Raw genomic sequence first — 12,900 nt, forward strand, 5'->3', positions numbered from 1 at the left:
TTGTCAATAGCTCTTCTTATCACTTTCCGTTTACTGTTGTGTTCAATTTACATCCTCTATGAGAAGAAACAAAAGGAAAATGTCATTATAACTAGACTCTGGTCAATAATAATAATAATAATAATAATGGCATTTATTAAGTATTTACTATGTGCAAAGCACTGTTCTAAGTGCTGGGGAGGTTACAAGGTGATCAGATTGTTCCACAGGGGGCTCACAGTCTTAATCCCCATTTGACAGATGAGGGAACTGAGGCACAGAGAAGTTAAGTGACTTGCCCAAAGTTACACAGCTGACAATTGGCGGAGCTGGGATTTGAACCCCTGACCTGTGACTCCAAAACCCGTGCTCTTTCCACTGAGCCACACTGATCAAGAAGAAAATGAATTAAAGTCAACAAAAGAGGAAACGTGAACAATGAAGGAAAATTCTCTAATGAAACTAAATAGCAGCTTTTAATTGACACCTGATGGCTTGCTGCTTGGACTCTGGTTTACGGTTTGCCCTTAAAATCTTAGCCCAAGCCCCGCTTCGTGGGATAGAATAAGGGACAGCAAATCGATGAGGAAGAACAGGAAATAGAAACTGACTGAAACTTCCAATTCCTTCCAGTTCTCAATTCCTTAGAAATCTAAAGATGAAAATCATCCTTTCCTTCTTTTGGTGGCCCATCTGAGGCATTTCTAATCAATCAATCAATCAATCAATCATATTTATTGAGTGCTTACTGAGTGCAGAGCACTGTACTAAGCGCTTGGGAAATACAAGTTGGCAACGTATAGAGACAGTCCCTACCCAACAGTGGGTTCACAGTCTAGAAGGTGGGCTCTTCTAACATTCCCTGCATCCATGGATCTACAACTCCCAAGGATCTTTGGATTCTTCTCTAATTCAGGTAGGCCAGAAAACAGTGAAGGTCTCACTAGTGACCCAGTTGTTTTGAGGTTTTTATATCTCACCCCAGACCAAAGGTTAAAAACAGACTTTAGGAAGTCTGCATCCTCCAAAATCCCTAGGGATCTAAATTTAGATCAATGGCTATTCTAGGAGGGTAAATTCCCCAAACTTATTAGACTTGAATTTTTTTTAAATCTAGTTAGTTTCCAATTTGGAGGACAGTAAAGGACTTCTGCTTTACTCATTTCTTCAGTAATCACACGTGTGCCTTAAGCATTCCGTTAATGCCCATCCCATATTTTCATTTTTACAATTAACTAATGGTCTCTTTTTTCTTTGGAATCCTCTTTCCCTGATGTTTCTTCATCAAGAAAAGGAGTTATCCTGCCTCCAGATGCTAAAAATGCAAACCCAGTGGGGAGAGTTTTAAATAGTTTTAGAGGAGCAGCATGGCCTGGTGGAAAGAGCAGAGTCCTGGGAGTAAGAGGACCACTTACCTGCCACTTGCCTGCCTTTTAACCCTGGGCAAGTAACTCAACTTCTCTGTGCCCCAATTTCCTTATCTATAAAATTCATTCATTCATTCAATTGTATTTATTAAGCGCTTACTGTGTGCAGAGCACTGTACTAAGTGCTTGGGAAGTACAAGTTGGCAACATATAGAGGCAGTCCCTACCCAACAGCAGGCTCACAGTCTATGGGGTTTCAAACCCTGTTCTCCCTCCTATTTAGGGCAGGAACTGAGTCCAATATAATTATCTTGTATCTACCCCAAGGTTTAGAACAGTGCTTGATGCATAATAAGCTCTTCACAAATACCACAATTATTATTGCTACTAGCATTTTTTTTACAGTTTAGGCATAGTACATGCTCAGATTTCATAGATAATAATGGCCTTCAGGAACCACATTTATTTTCTTTTCACCCAGTTTTTTTTATAATCAATCAATCAATCAATCGTATTTATTGAGCGCTTACTATGTGCAGAGCACTGTATTAAGTGCTTGGGAAGTACAAATTGGCAACACATAGAGACAGTCCCTACCCAACAGTGGGCTCACAGTCTAAAAGGGGGAGACAGAGAACAGAACCAAACATACCAACAAAATAAGATAAATAGGATAGAAATGTACAAGTAAAAAAATAAATAAATAAATAGAGTAATAAATATGTACAACCATATATACATATATACAGGTGCTGTGGGGAAGGGAAGGAGGTAAGATGGGGGGATGGAGAGGGGGACGAGGGGGAGAGGAAGGAAGGGGCTCAGTCTGGGAAGGCCTCCTGGAGGAGGTGAGCTCTCAGCAGGGCCTTGAAGGGAGGAAGAGAGCTAGCTTGGCAGAGGGGCAGAGGGAGGGCATTCCAGGCCCGGGGGATGACGTGGGCCGGGGGTCGACGGCGGGACAGGCGAGAACGAGGTACAGTGAGGAGATTAGCGGTGGAGGAGCGGAGGGTGCGGGCTGGGCAGTAGAAGGAGAGAAGGGAGGTGAGGTAGGAGGGGGCGAGGTGATGGACAGCCTTGAAGCCCAGGGTGAGGAGTTTCTGCCTGATGCGCAGATTGATTGGTAGCCACTGGAGATTTTTGAGGAGGGGAGTAATATGCCCAGAGCGTTTCTGGACAAAGATAATCCAGGCAGCAGCATTTATAGTATTTGTTAAGCACTTACTATTCTAAGCACTGGGTTAGATACAAGTTTATTAGGTTGGACAGAATCCCTCTCCTACATAGGACTCACAGTCTAAATTGGAGGGAGAATGACTTAATTCCCATTTTACAGAGGAGATAACAAAGAGAAGTTAAGTGACTTGCCTAAGGTCACACAGCAAACAACTGGCAGAGCCAGGACTAGAACCCAACTCCTCTGACTCCCAGGCTCATTCTCTTTCCACTAGACCATGCTGCTTCTCTTGTTTTTAAGACACCCCTCCTCTAATGGGAAATCTTCCTTCTCTGAGTTCATTATAATTATTTGATAAATGAGATGTTCTGTCTGCCTTGCAGATAATGTGAAAGATGTGGTTTCCAGAAAATTCATGCTAAGGACATATGGATGAATATGCTTTTTAGGTACCTCTCCAGTGATATTCTCCTCAAGTGTCATTAATAAAAATATGAAAGTCAGTAAGCCCCTGCTCAGTCCCATCTTTTGGGATTTGTTTTTAAACTTTGGTGCATATTATGAAGGCATATTACTCTACTGACTTCAGTAAAAGTAATGGACATAAGAAAATATGGCCCCATAACCTGTGGAAGCACCTCTGAAAAGCCTTTTTGAAACCCCGAGGGAGTTAGAAGTTCATGGGTTCTAATCCCAGCCCTGCCATTTGTCTACTGTGTGACCTTGGGCAAGTCAATTAACCTCTCTTTGCCTCAGTTCCCTTATCTGTAAAATGGGGATTGAGACTGTGAACTCCATGTGAGACAGGGACTGTGCCCAACCCGATTTGTTTGTATCCAACCCAGCATTTAGTTACAGTGCCTGGCACACAGTAAGTACTTAAATACCACAATTATTATTATTATTATAATAAACAAGCTATTCTTATATTTTGGGAGGCTATGAAAAAGGTTAAATGGTTTTTTAAAAATGTGACACATTGGAAGGTAGTATTTCTTGTAACATTGTAGCCTGAATTTATTGGAATATTCTTTGTAAGAACTGTCCAAATACATCCAGGAGAGTTAAGGCACTTGAAAATAAACTATGATCAAAATGATTTCTGTCAGAGATTAAAATGCTACATCTCTTCTGCCCTATATTTCTCTAGTCTTTGATTTGTGGCTCCCATAGGCACTGTTAAAAATCCAATATGATATTCTTGAATTTTAGGCTTTACATTCCGATATTTGATTTAGATGAAAGTTATAGTGGTGAGATAATTGAAGAATAGTCACATAAAAGAAATGATGAAGAACTTCCATTATTGCCACTAAGGCCAGTGGTGATTTACAGCCATAAAAAGGAATAAAAGCTACCAAATTTATTCCATAATCTGTTAAAACAGAGTTGAAGAAATTTGTGAATGGTTAAATGCTTAGTACAGTGCTCTGCACACAGTAAGCTCTCAAATACAAATGAATGAATAAACAGATTTTCACCAAATCTCACTCTCCTGTTGGAAAATCCATGAAGAAGGAGGTGAGCTTTAATTCATTTCAATTTAGGTGGAGGGTTTGGATCATGACGGAAAGGATGAATTGTAGACTCTGGAAGATCCTTCTATTAACAAAAGGCAATATTTTGTTTTGCCACCTGCCTCTTGGTAAATTTTCATCTTAGTAATAATATTATATATTATTATATTTGTTAAGTGCTTACTATGTGCCAAGTCCTGGGGAAGTTACAAGATAATCAGATCTGATACAGTCCCTGCCCATATGGGGCTCTCATATTAAAAGGGAGGGAGAATAGATATTTATTTCTCATTTTACAGTTAAAGAACCCGAGGAACAGAGAAACTAAGTGACCTGCTGCAGTTAACCCAGCAGGCAAGGGGAAGAGATGGGATTAGAACCCAGGTCCTCTGACGCCCAGGCCCATTCTCTTTCCACTAGACCACTATTCCTCATTGGTCTACCTTCACTGCCCCCTCCTAACTCACAATTTTGTCTACTGTCAATTGGGAATCCCTCTAAAGCATTTATTAAGGGAGTCTATTTCTGTGGACATAGTCTCACCTCAAATCTATAAAAGCCATCACAGTAATAATAATAATAACAGTATTTAAGTATTTACTATGTGCAAAGTACTGTACTAAGTGCCTGAGAGAACACAACACAACAAAACTGGTAGACACATTTCCCACTCACAATGAGTTTACAGCTTAGAGGGGAAGACAAACACTAACATGAACACAAGATTTATAATACAAAATTTACAGCTATGCATATAAGGGCTATGGAGCTGGGGAGAATATCAATTGTCCAAAAGTCACAGATCCAAGTGCAGAGACAACAGAAGGGAGAGAGAGTCAGGGAAAACAAGGATTAATCAGAGAAGGCCTCTTACTCCCATGTGCATGTGCCCACAATCACTCACCCAAATTCCCCTTCTCCTGGAACCAGTGTTTTACCCTCAACTCACATGAGCTGTTACACACACACACATGTACATAAACACACACAATAAGGCTCCAACTAAGCACATGCCTGAGGAATTATGCAAAGAATAAAAATTGTAGTTTCCAAAACCATTATTCAATAAAAAAGGAAAACAAATCTTGAGTGACACCAGCAATGTTCAGTTAAGAGATTTTGAAGGGTCAAGTTAGATGCTGAAAATAGTGGTAATGTAACATTTAATGTGATCATCTCTTCATTGCCTAGAATCTTCTTTCCCTGCCACTTTCCTGCCTCATGGCCTTGGGGAAGTCACTGAACTTTTCTGTGCTTCAGTTTCCTCATTTGTAAAATGGGGATTAAATACCTGTTCTTCCTCCCCATTTAGACTGTGAGTCCCATGTGGGACAGGGACTGCGCCCAACTCAATTATCTTTCTAGCTCCCTCTTGTCTTTGACTCTCCCTTTTTCTCTTTCCTCCTCTCCTTCTTCTCCCCCTCCTCTTTGGCTTAGGTTGTTCGATTGACTCTTTAAACAGCAAGTGCTCGAAGATTTCTTTTTGTTTGCATCTTCCTAGAAAGGTTGCTTACCTCTGGCTTAGAAGCTGGAGACCTGAACCATCAGCCTTTGCTTGAATGTACCATCCACACCTACAGTTGTCCCAAATTCACTGGATTGGGTTTCACCTTAAGTCACTTGTAAACGTAAATCCACCCCATCATCCAGTACAGTGCCCTGCACAGAGCAAGTACTTAAGAAATACCATTAAAGAGCTTCCACGAGTCACATGGAACCCTCCCACTGCTCTGAAAGCACTCCAATCACGATCCTGCCGAGGCTTCTGCTGAAAAGGAGCTGCTCTATCTGGCCTGCAGTGGGTCCGAACTGCTAGGCTGCTGCAGTTATCTCCCAACAATTGACGGTCAAGTCACTGTGTCTGAGGCTACACTCCTCTGCATTCTTAAAGAGCTTCCTCTGTCCCTCTTGCTTGGGGTCACTCCATTTTGGCTCACAGACTGCTGTTTGTTATCCTGCCCGCCCCCCCCCCCCCCCATTTTCCTCACCTGCTCCACCAGGGGAAGAGGGTTGCAATTGGCTCTGGTCTCAATACTGGTATGACTCAGTGCTGAAATCTGGCCCTGCCATCTTATGTGGAATGTAATCTGCAGGGGATGTGGAGGAATCTGCTCTTGAACTAAGAAAGAAGATCACTTCTTCCCGCTCTACTGCTCCAATATATCACAAGCTCCTAGAGTACAAGAACCTGGTCATATTTTTTATTATACTCTCCCAAGAGCCCCATCAGTACTCTGCACAGACTAGACACTCAGTAAATACAGTATTTGCTGCCATTATTTTAACACTAGAATAGTAATGGGACTATTTTGTGAGTCATATAAGAATAAAGTCTACCACTAAGAGAATGAGGAGAAAAGGGAAAGGAAGATGGAGCATGGCCTCACGAGAAGAGAACAGGCCTGGGAGTCAGAGGCTCTGGGCCCCTGCAGTGATTTTTAATGCCAGAGGAAGAAAGTTAACACAGGAGAATTTAGAACAGGAAACACTGATCCTAAGTAGTTTCCTACAGGTGTTTTAAGGTGAATCCCAGTGAATTTGGGACAACAGTAAATGACATAGTCAAGCAAAAGCTGTTGGTTCAGGCCACCGCTTTCTAACCCAGAGGTAAGCAACCTTTCCAGGAAGACGTAAATAAAATGAAATCTTTGAGCACTTGGTGTTTAGAGCCAATAGTACAATCTAAGCAGGAGAAGAGGGGGAGAAGGAGGAGAGGAGGAAAGAGTGAGGGAGAGAGAGAGTAAAAGAGAAGAGAGAGCAAGAAATAGAGAGAGAGAACAAGCAATGATAATAATAATTGTACTGATTAAGCATTTACTCTGTGGCAAGTACTAAGCACCAGAGTGGGTACAATATAAACAGATTGGATGCAGTACCTGTCCTGTGTGGGAATCATAGTCCAAGGAGGAGGGAGAAGAGTTACTTAATCCCCATTTTATAGATGAGGAAACAGAGAAGTTAAGTGACTTGTCCAAGATCACACAGCAAGCAAATGGCTGAGTTGGGGTTAGAACCCAGATCCTCTACCTCCCAGCACCATTCTCTTTCCACTGGGCCACATTGTTTCTCAAAAGGATTTACAGATAAAAACAAATGAACTCTCTCAGAGAAAAATTCTATCATTCCTAGTATTTCTAGGGCTGAGATCACACAACTAATGTAGGAATTCAAATGCTTATGATTTCTCTACTGAGGCCAAGCCCATGCCAAGAGGGCAGTAAGAAAGTTGCAGGGTTAAAGGACTGGGTTGACTGTTGGGCCTAGAGAAAGGGAGGATCATTTAGCCTTTGGGTTCTTTCTCCAGCAGTCAAACCCCGGGTGAGATTTGGGTACATGGAAGAATGCCATGGTTCCACACTCACTGGGGGTGGGGGTTTGGGGAGGACCAAGAGAATCAGATGGATTCACCAAAGAGAATCAGCACCAGAGCAAGGAGAAGAACTCAGGAATGAACTTGCCATACTACATTGTCCTCATTAAGAGCCTCTTGGTGCTCTGAGTACACAGCTGGAAAAGCACCAAGCAAATTAACCTCCACATACTATGAAAAACTTCCAGATCTGAGAAAACACAGCAATGAAGTTCATCTCTTGGAAACACTGATGCCTTTTATCTGTTGATAACATCTGGGGAAAAGCAGAGAAAGCTGAACAAACACAGGAGTGGCAATTTGGCTTTTCCTACATACAGTAGCTTTTAAATTCCATGTAGGCTGGAAAGAAGGGAAAGAAACTCTAATGCTTTGTTTAACAAAAGTCATTAAAATATCCTGTAACAGCCTGCCGTAGTCAGCAAGAGGCTATTAAACTTACTATTGAGGAATGCCATGATGCAACTTCACTGGGTGTTTTCTAAAGAGCAATCATCTATGTTTCAGATACATCTTCCTACAGTGTTATTGCCAGTCACTAGAGGGCATTTGCATCCATGAAGCTGTCAGACTCTGTTTTTCATCAAGCACCTGATTGGCTAATGGAGACAGAGCATTTCTAGCATTAAGCCAAACAGCTGAAAATAATCAAGGAGAAATACATGTGGAAGCACAATTAGCATAGCCCTCAGTAGAGGCCTTTTAAAGTCAAGAAGGTAAAACTGAGTTGGTAATGAATTTGTGTAACCATTTACCCCCTGAAACTGCCCTTCACTTTCAACCCACTCTTAATCTTGGAACAATCCAACTGTTTCTCCAAGATGCATTTGATTGTGCAGAAAGCACTGTTCAGTCAGCAAGGGTATATTGAAAGTCTTCAATCCATCCATTGATAATATTTATGGAGCACTTACTCTGTGCGGAGTGTTTGGGAGAATACACTTAACAGACCTAATCCCTGCCCTTAAGGAGTTTACAATCCAGCAGGGGAGACAGACACGAAAATTACATGTAGGGAAGAAGCAACTGAGTATAAAGATATATGTAGTAAGTGTTGTTGGACGGGTTGGTGAGGTACCTAAGGACCCGTAACAGTTCTCTAGGCACAGGGATATACGTTGAAGAATTGAAACAGCCCCTGCTCCTGAGGAGTTTACAAACTAATAGGGGAAAGAGAGACAATCAACAAGTACCACAGGGAAATATGAGAGCATGAAGTGTAGATGGAGTGAAAAGATCAGTCAGTCACTGGCATTTACATAGGGCTAACTATATACAGAGCACTGCAGTAAGTGCTTGGGAAGATACAATAAAGTTGGTAGACAGTGTCCCTGACCACACTGATCTTACAGTCGAGGTCTAAACAGTGCATCTCATAAGTCATATCATCAACCACCAATACAATTTAAAAGGTGTTTGAAGCACCTTTGAGAAGCAGCATGGCCTAGTGGAAAGAGTTTGAGCTTGGGAGTCAGAGGATCTGGGTTCTAATCCCAGCTCTGCCACTTGCCTGCTGTGTGACCTTGGACAACTCACTTAACTTCTCTGTGCATCAGTTCGATACATAATAAGTGCTTAACAAATACCATAAAAAATAGCCCTGCAGCCATGCAAGGTGACAAACGCTGGACTGCTCATCAGATCACACATTCCCAACTGGAGCAATCAATATAACTCATGTATTGAAAAGCCTCATTCATCCCTTCAAGAAAGCTAAATGTCCAGCTCTTGAAACCTGTAAAGTGATCTGTGATATCACAGCAATCCAAATGGACCCCTCTAGACTGTCATGTAGACATTTCCTCTGAGTTTCCTCTAAGTTCCTCTAAGAGGTTATGAACTGCAACAATAGCTTGGAGAAAGGATAGAATTTAATTGGAGAACATTTAAGGAAAGAGAGAGTCTTTAAGCTGAGTCACTTGGTTAAGGCTTCAAGGCAAGCATCAAGAGCAGAAGGGACTACAGGAAATTAAATTGATAGTTTGACTATGTGTGGCACTTTTATTTTTCCAGACCACTGTTGCATCAGTGATCTCATATTTGTTCTCCCCAAATCCTCATGAGATAGACAGATGAGGTTTATCCTTATTTTTCAATGAAGAAACTATGGACCAGAGAAGTTAAGTGACTTGTCCAAGTTCACACAGCAGGTCCAGGGCCTAGAATCCTAATCTTCTGACAAAATGGATGAGTGGACCCACTACCACTACTCCCACAGCCCCTTTTAATGGTGGCAATTGTTCACTGCTCATTATGTGTCAAGCAATGTACTAAACACTGGGGAAGATGTAAGTTAATCAGGTCCCTTTCCCACATGAGGCTCCCAGTTTAAATAGGAGGGAGAACGGGTATTTGATTCATATTTTACAAATGAGAAACCTGAGTCACAGAGAATTTAAGTGACTTGTCCAAGGTCACACAGGAAGCAAGTGGCAGAGGCGGAATTAGAACCCAGGTTCTCTGACTCCCAGGCCTGTAATCTGTCCACTAGACCATTATAGTAGCTTCTCTTCTCTTGTGCTCTTTGATCTCCCAAAGCGTAAAACTTGAGGCATCAGCGGGGGAGTTGGTAAACAGTTTTCAAGGCCTCTCTTTATTATCTTACATGTTTATCCCTGCCAGACACTTCCAGACATTTCTCTGGGCCCTGGTGTCACTTTTTCTTTTGCTTTGCATCACAAAATTCAAGCCCAGGTGGTTTAAAAATAGTCACACAAAACCATTTCTATTAATATCTGATTTTGTCCACTTGAGTTTTTCGACAGAAAGTTTAAATTAAGCCTTCAAAAAACCTGGCCATTTCTGTTTGCAGATTCTAGCAATCCCTCCTACCACATAGGACCTGTGAGACAGGTAGAAACATATAGATGCTTGTAGAAAGGATGTGTAAACATATTTATACCATACTTGGGGAAATTGGACTTTAGAAATATAAAAGTACAACAGAAATGACTTAACACACCAAATCATAAGTTAGCTTTTGGTGTTAATAATATTACTCCTAGACCAAATTAGATATAACAAAGTTACAGTCTGGGAAGAAGAAAAGTGTTTGGTTTTTTTCCCCCCCAGGTTGTAGAAAACCAAGCAACAGCTATTAGCAAGAGGAGATAAAGTCAAGTTCCCTGCACAAGAGAAGAGAAAGGTAGAGAAGGCTGTTTGAACAGAGGCAGATAAAAAGTTAAATTTGCCAAAATGAGTCATTATTTTTCCAAAGAAATCTGAGGCAACTCTCATGGACTTCTCAAAAAAAAAAATGGTGAAAAATATTCATACAGACCGACCTTTTAACCTCACAAATCTTTCTGCTGATTTAATCTATAGGTGGTGCATTCAAAGAACGGGGTAAAAGAGGAAACTTCAATGTCAAACTTTTTTTTTTAATGCCAAAGGAGTCAGCAAGGAGTCCTGGAAAGACTCATGGGCCTGGGAGTCAGGAGTTCTGGATCCTAGAATCAGCTCAGTCATTCTGATGTGTGACCTTGACAGACTCTAGGTACCTCAGTTTTCTCATCTGTAAATTGAGAACCATAATACCTGCCTCTTCCTACCTCACAATAATGTTAAGAGGACAAAAATGAGATCACTGACGTGAAAGAGATTTGAAAAGGTAAAAACACTATACAAGGTATTCTTAGCAACTTTAGAAAGTGTAGGAATCACCACAGTAATGCCAGGGCCTAAGCAATTTCTAAGGTCCAAAATCCCTTCCATATCTTTTGTCACTGAATATATGCTTATGACATAGGCAGGGAACAGATATGTTTGCCTCCGATTAGCAGATGGGGAAGTCCAGAGAGGTCGTTGTATTGCCTGAGGTCACATAGTAAAGTAATAATGGATGAAAATTCAAATCTCTTTCCCCTAGCCAAGGACTCTTTCCACAAAACTAGGCTGCTCCTGAAATGAAATGATGGATCAAAATGAGCACCTAAAGATCCACTCATAACACCTTTTTGAAAATATTAGTGATCCAGGATCCCTGCTGTGTTTGAAGGCCAGTGTTTGGCACCTCCCTGGGGGAGGTTCCCAGAGTCACATGCCCATTCAGGCTCTGGCTGCTGGAAGAAACAGTAGCATGGCCTAGGGGAATGAACACAGGGCTGGTAGTCAGGAGATATAGGTTCTAATCCCCACCTAGCCACTTGTCTGCTGTTTGACCTTGGACAGGTCATTTCACTTTTCTGTTTCTCAGTTTCCACCTCTGTAAAAATAGGGATCCAATACCTCTTTCCTCTCCTTTATACCATGAAGCCCTGGTGGCACAGGGACTTACTCTGGCACTCAGTACCATGCCGGCACACAGTAAACACTTAAACAACACCACATTTATTATTGTTGTCATCCGAGGAACTGGAACCGTTAACCAAAACTCAGGCTAAGAAAAGAGCAGCAGAGCCTGCCTTTGAAGGGGTGAGGATGAAGTATCAAAAAACAAATACCTCACAAAAATCCCCAATTCTTATGCAGCATTTCAGCAACAGTGTCAGCCCTGACTTCTGAAGGTTGACTTCTTCCTCCTCTTCCCTGCACAGCACGTATTCAGCGTTGCAGCATATCTGGGGAAAGAAACACATCGACTAAGCCTCTGATTAAGCCCTTAAGGGCTGGTTACTAATCACCCTGGATGACAGAAGTCCCTTCTCAGCCTCTGTCTTGTTTTCTGAAGGTTTGTTAAAGGGCGCCTCTGCCCCACAAGCAACTAGAACCTTTCGCTTTGCTCCCCAGAGCTCAGACACTGGCGCTGCTCTGAAATAGCTGGGAGCTGGAAGAGCATTCTGGGTACTGCCATGCAAATAAGTAACACCACCAAGCATCCCACATTGCTTCAGAGTGCCTGAATTTTTTATGGGTTGTATGTGCTTTTTGATGTTTTCATTGTCTCCCAGAATAACTGATATGCATTCTTACTTTGACAAGTAGAAGTTGTCAATTTTTTTTATTTTTTGTTTTTTGTGGAGCTGGCCTCCTGCCTCAAAAAAAAAATCAACAGAAAACACCATTCGAGCTGAGCTTACTTTTGGAAGAGAAATATTTTAAGCAATTCAACCACAGATCCAACCAAGAAAAGAAAACATGTTGATTCTTTTAAATTCCTTAGAGTAAAACAACTCCAGCTTCCCACCTTGTTTAAAAATACTCAGCTTCTGAAAAGGCAAAGCAGGGGGGAAAAGGGATTTTTCACAAATTATTCTGACAGTGGAGTGTGGGGTGGTTTTTTGAACCCATTTTCAGGAAGCAAGAGAACAACCGTCTAGCCTGCCCTTGTTCCTAATTAGAGATAGAGAAATGAGCTCTGGGGAGCCTTGGGGTCTGCGGAACTTACGTAATACTGTTGAAAGAACTGGGTGTACAGGGGATGGATCTGACCCATTAAGTTAAATCTAGGGAAGTATCTCCCTTTCTTTTTTTTCCAGTTGCTTTGTTTGTCTTTAAAGGGCCCAAGCTGGACACCCAAACCACAGTTGGGCCAAATACCTTGCCTTTGTGGTA

General features: G+C 41.7%; 1 protein-coding gene across 1 annotated transcript in view; it reads right to left on the reverse strand.

Annotated features, from left to right (window-relative positions):
* Positions 1-12,900, reverse strand: part of HABP2 (hyaluronan binding protein 2) — a 169,126-nt gene that overhangs the window by 78,946 nt on the left and 77,280 nt on the right. The window contains exon 5 of the mRNA XM_038758138.1: positions 11,850-11,966. The gene's annotated coding sequence lies outside the window, so the exon portion shown is untranslated. The remainder of the gene's footprint in view (positions 1-11,849; positions 11,967-12,900) is intronic.

The sequence above is a fragment of the Tachyglossus aculeatus genome, chromosome 16 (genome assembly GCF_015852505.1).
Source record: "Tachyglossus aculeatus isolate mTacAcu1 chromosome 16, mTacAcu1.pri, whole genome shotgun sequence".
Lineage (NCBI taxonomy): Eukaryota > Metazoa > Chordata > Mammalia > Monotremata > Tachyglossidae > Tachyglossus > Tachyglossus aculeatus.